Here is a 7,555-nt window from a genome sequence, read left to right on the forward strand (position 1 = left end):
AAATGGCCCCTCCTTCAGTTTCTGTCCCTCACTTTGTCTCCATATTTGCTCCCTTGAGTATTTTGTTGCTCCTTCTAAGAAGAACTGAATCACCCCCACTTGGTCTTCCTTTTTTATGAGCTTCATGTGGCCTGTGAGTTGCATCTTGGGCATTTCAAGGTTCTGGGCTAATATCCAATAATCAGTGAGTGAATACCATGTGTCTTCTTTTGTGATTGGCTTACTTCACTCAGGATGATAATTTCTAGTTCCATCCATTTACCTAGGAACCTCTCGAATTCATTGTTTTTAATAGCTGAGTAATACTCCATTGTGTAAATATACCACATTTTTTTAATCCATTCCTCAGTTGAAGGACATCTGGGTTCTTTCCAGCTCCTGGCTATTATAAATAAGGCTGCTATGAACATAGTTGAGCATATGTCCTTGTTATATGTTCGAGCATCTTCTGGGTATATGCCTAGGAGTGGTATAGCTGGATCCTCAGGTAATGCTAAGTCCAATTTTCTGAGGAACCGCCACACTGATTTCCAAAGTGGTTGCACCATCTTGCAGTCCCACCAACAATGGAGGAGTGTTCCTCTTTCTCCACACCCTCGCCAGCATCTACTATCACCTGAGTTCTTAATCTTAGCCATTCTGACTGGTGTGAGATGGAATCTCATAGTTGTTTTGATTTGCATTTCCCTGATGACTAAGGACACTGAACATTTCTTTAGGTGCTTCTCGGCCATTCGAGTTTCTTCCATTGAAAATTCTTTGTTAAGCTCAATTTTATACCATGTATTTTGTACCTGTTCATGCTTGTCAGCTCTCCTTCCCACTCTCTGAGCTCTCCCATCCCTCCTCAGTCAGCTTTCATATTACTTTATTTTTCTTCTCTTCTCATCGAGTAAAGTTGGTTGTTGCCCAGATAGTCTTGGTGTTAGACACAAAACTAAGAAATTACAGAGAAGACAGTTTGAACAGCTTCCTCTCTCCTACTCCCAGTGTCACTTATTGGACTTCAAATAAATAATACCAGGGGCACAGCCAACATGGAATAGAGGACAGTGTCTGCTAACTCTTCATGTGAAACACCGTACTTGCCTCATGCTCACACATAAAATCAGAACAGCACAATATTATTCATTTAAATGAAAATTAATTAGGTTTAGGAACTAGAACCAGACTTATTGGTAGTTGCAACTCTCACTTATAATGGAAGCTATTAAAATTGATAACCTGCTAGGAACCATGGCCTCGAATTCACAGCGATCTGCCTGCCTCTGCCTCCTGAGTGCTGGGATTAAAGGCACATCACCACCACTGGGCTTTCCTTTGGTTTTAAATGCCAGAACTCTTCTCAGTAGAGCAACATGCCTTTATCATTAGTGGCCAAGTTACTCGCAAATATTTCCACGCTAGTCTATAAACTAATTTAATGAGTTCACTAATTTTTATATTTGTAATAAAGCCCGATGAATCGATAATGAGATACTAGTGTAATTTTCAAAATAACATTTTATTATTCCAGAGTTGTTTAACCTGTAAATCAGCAGAGAATAGGGACACTGAAATCTTCATTTATGACCAACATGTCATAGGAAACAAATTTTCAAAATGAAAACTATTCTTTTACTCAAATAATTTTTGTCTTATAAAAATTAGTTAGAGCCATTTGTGTGCATTGTAAATGAGCACAGTAATGCTTCTGGATGATTAGTGCTTACTAACCTCGCCACAAGAGTTTTTCTTAAAGCTACTCAGTGGAGGGAAACATTTTTTTGGCTTACACTTCCAGGTTACAGTCCATCATTTGACGGAAGTCAAGGCAAGACCTCAAGCAGGGACTTGAAGCAGAAACCAAAGAGGAATACTACTTTCTTGCTCTCTCACAGGGTCATAGTTAGTTAGCTTTCTTATACAATTTAAGACCAACTGCCTAGGGATAGTACTACCCAGAGTAGGCTAGGCCCTCTTGCATCAATTAACAATTAAGAAAATCCCCAATGCCAATTTGATCTAGGCAATTTCTCAGTTGAGACTTTCCTCTCAGATGGCTCTAGGATGTGTCATTTAAGTTACAGATCAATTAAAGCTAACTAGGATAGTGTCTTACCCTTGGACTCTTCCTCCCTGCTTTTTTCTGTTTCCTGGGACCCATGAGGTGATTAGCTTTGCTAACCCACTATGATACTTTACATAAAACCAGCCTATAGAAACAGGACTAAACAACCACAAGAAGAAACCACAATCCAAAATAAATACTTCTTTAAGATGCTTGATTTTGTCACTATAATGGAACATTATACATCTGTGCAAAAGAATATTCAATCTTTGTAGGACATGTTCCTGGTTCCCTACCATATTACTTCAGAAGTCTCTGTCTCTGCATAATGGGCATACGGAGTGACTTGAGGACTTTCTGTGTACGTAAGCACATGGATATGCTTAGGCTGCTCCTAGGGCAAGTCAGAAATGTGCAGTTAATACTCATGAGAACAGCTCACAGCCAGTAACAAGCTAAAATAATTGGTTTGTTTATCCCTTAAATGGGACACCTATGAGGCATGTTCTGCATGGACCTCAGAAGGATTAGTCCCTATTGTCCACATCAGTAATATGTTTGTTGATGCAAAATGTAGTGGTTGCCCTCTATTGCCTGTCTCACGTTCCCAGACCCCCATTGGAATCTCCTAGGATAACCACTCTCCTATCAATGAACTATCCAAACTCTTGTTTCAGGAAAACATCTGAGGCAACACATCTGTTCTCTGAAATATTGTTTAAAATAGTAGCAACGTGATTATCTACGATGGATATTTGTCAGATAAATTTCTATGGAATCATGAGTAGGAAGAGGTTGCAGAATAATAAAAGCAGTCTCTTAGTTATAATAAATGCTACATACACACACACACACACACACACTAGCATGGACTTCCTCTAGTGCATTAATTCTGCATGAAAACCTAGAAAATGAATCTCCCCATGGAAGTATTTAAAACCTAAAAGTCATTCAATAGAAGGTGAGGGAAAAGAAGCATGTGACATGCAGAAAATGAAAACAACTGTGCCCCTAATACAAATAAAATAGAATGTATCAATCAACAATGGTTCAGGAGACTAAACACAGAGCAAGGATGAGGATAACACAATCCCTGGTGACATGGAGCTTGAAATGTAACTGGGAAAGGAAAATATTGAAACAGAATCTGGTATACTGCAAGTAATACATGAGTTGAAGATTTAGGAGTTGTCATCTAACTTGAAAAAAATTATTCCAAACAAAAGATACAATGTATTTCATTTCATGAAAATATACAGATATTTATTAAAGGGATTGTAGAGAACATGAAGTTTAAATAAGGAAATGTTACCAAATAATGGTGATCAAATAACAAGATTTATTCAAAACCAGTTTATTCAAACTTCTCCAAGGTTTGTTTCTTATACGGTTGGTTGTCTATTGATCCAAATTTTTTAACCTATAAGCAGTGATCTCTGTGTAGTGTTTTTGATTTATTTATTTTTACTTTGTGCCTGTGAATCTTTGCCCTATACATATGCACGCCATGCATGTCTGGTGCTTATAGAAGCCAGAGAAGGCCAGAGAGTTGTGAGCCACCATGTGGGTCTTAGGTACTTAGCCCAGGTCCTCTTCAAGAACAGCGAGTCCTCTGAAGCACTGAGCCATCTCTTTACCCTCTCTGTGAAGTTCTTAAAATTAGATTTCAAATATATTCTCTATGTGTTTGAACAACACATAGTTCAAAAAAAAAGAAAAGAAGGAAGGAAGAGAGGGAGGGAGGGAGGGAGGGGAGGACAGAGAGGAGGACGGAGGGAGAAAAGAAAAAAGTCTGCTCCACTATAGATTCTATTTATCAACAATGCAACAATAGAAGCATCATTCATTCACACACGTGATACATGCCAAGTTCTCATTAAAGTCTGTGTTCTGTGCAGTGTGCTGTGAGCTCTGTAGGAGGAGATACTATAAATGAAACAAAGTTTTATGAAAATCATTACACATGTGAAGATTTACTGGTCTGCTCTGCCAAAGTTAGACTTTTCCAAAAAATTGACTAATAATTCCTTTGACACAAAATCTTGGTGTTCAAAGACTTTGATGATTTCCCTATTTGTCCAGTTGTCTTCATGTGTATTATTTATTCAAAGAAATGCTTTAAAAATAAAGCAGAAGGGAGATGTTTTGGACTGTGTGAGCTGTTGTTTTAGTGTATGGCAGTGATGGTTCTGATAAGATATAACAAAATAATTTACAAGTCAAAACAAGGGTATATATGCTAAAAGTATCCCAGACAAAATCCAGCATTGTTCAGAAATTTGTTAATGGTATGATCAGTTGAGAATCATGTGTCATACAATAATTCAAATAACTTCAGTGTATTATGCAACAGTGTGCAAAGTTGCTTCATGGTTTTCCTTTGCCTTTCGTCTCTTCAGATAGAAGCTATGACCACACAATTTCCTTTGGGTTGCATTCCCTCATACACAAAAATTGCGGAAAATAATTTCTCTTGCCCTGTTGTCCTGGCTGGCCATAAGATGCTTAAAAATGGTTTGCTTACATTGAGCCTCCCGAGCAGTAAAATGCTTCTTTCCAGAGTCCTCTCTCCACCTTGCCTCTGGTGCAGGGCTTCTAAAATGCTAATCTTCCTGTGTCTCATCTCTGCCAATAACCATTTAAAAGAGCCCCTTCCACAACTAGAGGAAAAGATTAAAATATTTACAAGCTGAATATTTTCCCACTAAAACGAAAAATTGTTTGACTGAGTCCCATGGCTGAACTGTATTCCTTCCAAAATGGATTACCTTCTTTATTGAGTAGAAGATTGTCACTGGGAAAAATTGAAACTGTAGTTTAGACATGAAATGTTAATACTTGGACATTTTTTTTAAAAGAAAAATAACTTTCAAATTTTTCACATTGAAACTGGGTCCTGTGGGCTGAGGAACGGTCATAAAAGATGCTCAGCCTGGGGTTCATCACTACAGATTTTAAGATAGTACCATCCATTCTTTTATTGTTATATATACTAGGGCCTACAAATGTGGTCCTCACCTCCCTAGTGCCATCTCTGGAGTATATTCTTCTGTGTACTCCACCCTCCAGAATGCTGCTGTCCCCATATTTCTCCTAACACACTGCTGTCTGTGTTGTCTTGCTCATCCTTCTCCTCATTCCTGTCTTGTGTCCTTCTCTTACCCTTCCTTGTCTGGGTAAACACTTTGCTTGCTCTTTAAGACAACATAGTTGATATCATGCCTCTCAGTTCATCCTTGACCTGCCCTAAGAAGTGGCTCATCACCTCCTCCTGAGTCTTGTTATCGCTCTGGTCACCACACTGTAAGCAGCAAGTCTATCTGCTGCAAGAGAACACAGATTCCAGAGAATTTGATTGGCTTTGCTTTGCTGGCTTCTGACTCAGGACTTAGCTCTTGGTAGCTGTTAGACATGCTCAGTAAGCAAATGATGGTACCAACATAACTACACACACACACACACACACACACACACACATGTGAACTAAGTCCTCACAATTCTGTTGATCTTGAATGGCCACAAACCAGGTTCTATTTATTGAACAAGTGATTTTATTACAATTTTCCCGTGCTCATGGGAATTACTTTGACAAAGAGGGGGAATTGTCTTTAACATCAATATTTGTTTGAGGATCAACAGTGTAATTGTTATGTTATGTAATTGTTATGTTAAAATTTACTAGGGAGCAATTGGTCAGGATGAAGCAAGGCAGATAGATGAGTACAGATACATATTGTGGTACCTCTGCATCTAGCCTGACCTTACAGGGACTTACCAAACCTGTACCTAATCATCACCTGCAGCAAAACATGACACATTTTAAAAAAAAATCAATGGGCTCAGATGTACTTTTCCCCAAGTAAAATTGTAAAAAGGTTAAAATAATAAGTGTCAAGCTCCCTGACATTAAGCAAGATATGAAATCAATAATAAACTTACAAATAATGTCATGAAATCAGTTTTAGAGTACACTCACTATTTTCAAGTTTATTTAACAATAGCTTTCATTCTTTTAGCAGAATCATTTTTTTGATGAACGTTTTGCCTCATTCTCAGCCTCAGCACCAACCCCTGGGGCATCACTATAAGTATTTTGTCACTCTAATTTTGACTATTCAGAATACTTCATATATGGGACCCTGAAGAAGATGGTCTTGAGTCTGTCTTCTTTCACTTAACCTAACGTCATGTAAGTGAATGTTTCAGTGTTTTGTAGCATTGTGTTGCTGTTGCATTATACAAATTCACCATAGTTCCCTGGCCTATTCACCTGTTAAAGTACATTTGTAGCATCCTCAGTTCTCACTGTATTTGAATAAAACCTCAATTAAATAAGTTTTCATGGTATCATGTGAACATCAGTTACAGTTTCCTTGAGACAACACAGAGAAGGAACGACAGTGAACCGTGTTATTCGTATCTATTTAATTTGATAAGAAGCTGCTATACTGTCCCAGTTTCTGTGGCAGGAGTTTATTCTTATGCTGTTGTTTTATATCCTTTTAGCAGTTGGCATTATCTGTAATTTTTTCCTGTTCTAGTCAGTAGATCACTAAGAAGGAGATTTGGTACTAGAGAGTGGGATTTTGAATATGTAAGAATTATAGTCCAACCTGGAGCACAAGAGTTGCCAAGTCCAAGTGAGAACTTGCCTCAAAGTTTTGTCTCCAATTTGAAAGGAAGGGGTTTGTGGATACATACATCTCAGTGGCAGAATGCTTTTGTAGCATGTGTAAAGCTCTAGATCTAATACTTAAGCACTGAAAACATCATCTATGACATCAAACAATAACTTAGAAAAGTATATTCCAATAAAAGTGGAGAGCAGACTTTTGTTGTTAAAGACATTAAGTACTTAATAGAAAGAAAAACACAAGGAACTGCCGAGGCTCAGGTTGAAGAGGACAGAATGGATGGTTATGAATAAACGGAAGGTATGAGCAAAGTGAGAAAGGACCTCGAAACTGCAAGTAAGAAAGAGTAGTCACTGGACGAGTATGGCCACAGATAGGACTGGGTTACAAACTCTAGGAAAAAGAGCTCTAGTTACAGTCCATAAATCAGAAGGAATCTTGGTTTTCCAAAATCATACAACGGGAGATGAGTAGTCAATAGGGCAATGGTTCTCAACCTTCCTTATGCTTCAGTGCTTTATTGTTCCTCATGTTGTGGTGTTCCCCGACCATAAACTACAAGTTTGCTACTGTTGTGAACCATAGTGCAAATATCTGTGCGTCCCTACAGTCTTAGGCGACTCCTGCAGAAGGGTTGTTCAACCTTCAAAGGGGTCACAATCCACAGGTTGAGAACTGCTGTGATGGGGGGAAATTAAGGACTGCTGTGTCAACAGCATTCTCTGTAAATGTTTAACTGATGCTTGAAAGGGAAACTCTTTAGAGAGAACTGAAGAGCCTTTGGGAGCAAGTCCCAAGGTATCGCTAACCTAGGTGCCGCTAAAAGGTAGACTATACAAGCAACTAGAAGACAACCTGTTTCATACTGCAT

This window comes from Grammomys surdaster, unplaced genomic scaffold (genome assembly GCF_004785775.1).
Source record: "Grammomys surdaster isolate TR1022 unplaced genomic scaffold, NIH_TR_1.0 332436, whole genome shotgun sequence".
Lineage (NCBI taxonomy): Eukaryota > Metazoa > Chordata > Mammalia > Rodentia > Muridae > Grammomys > Grammomys surdaster.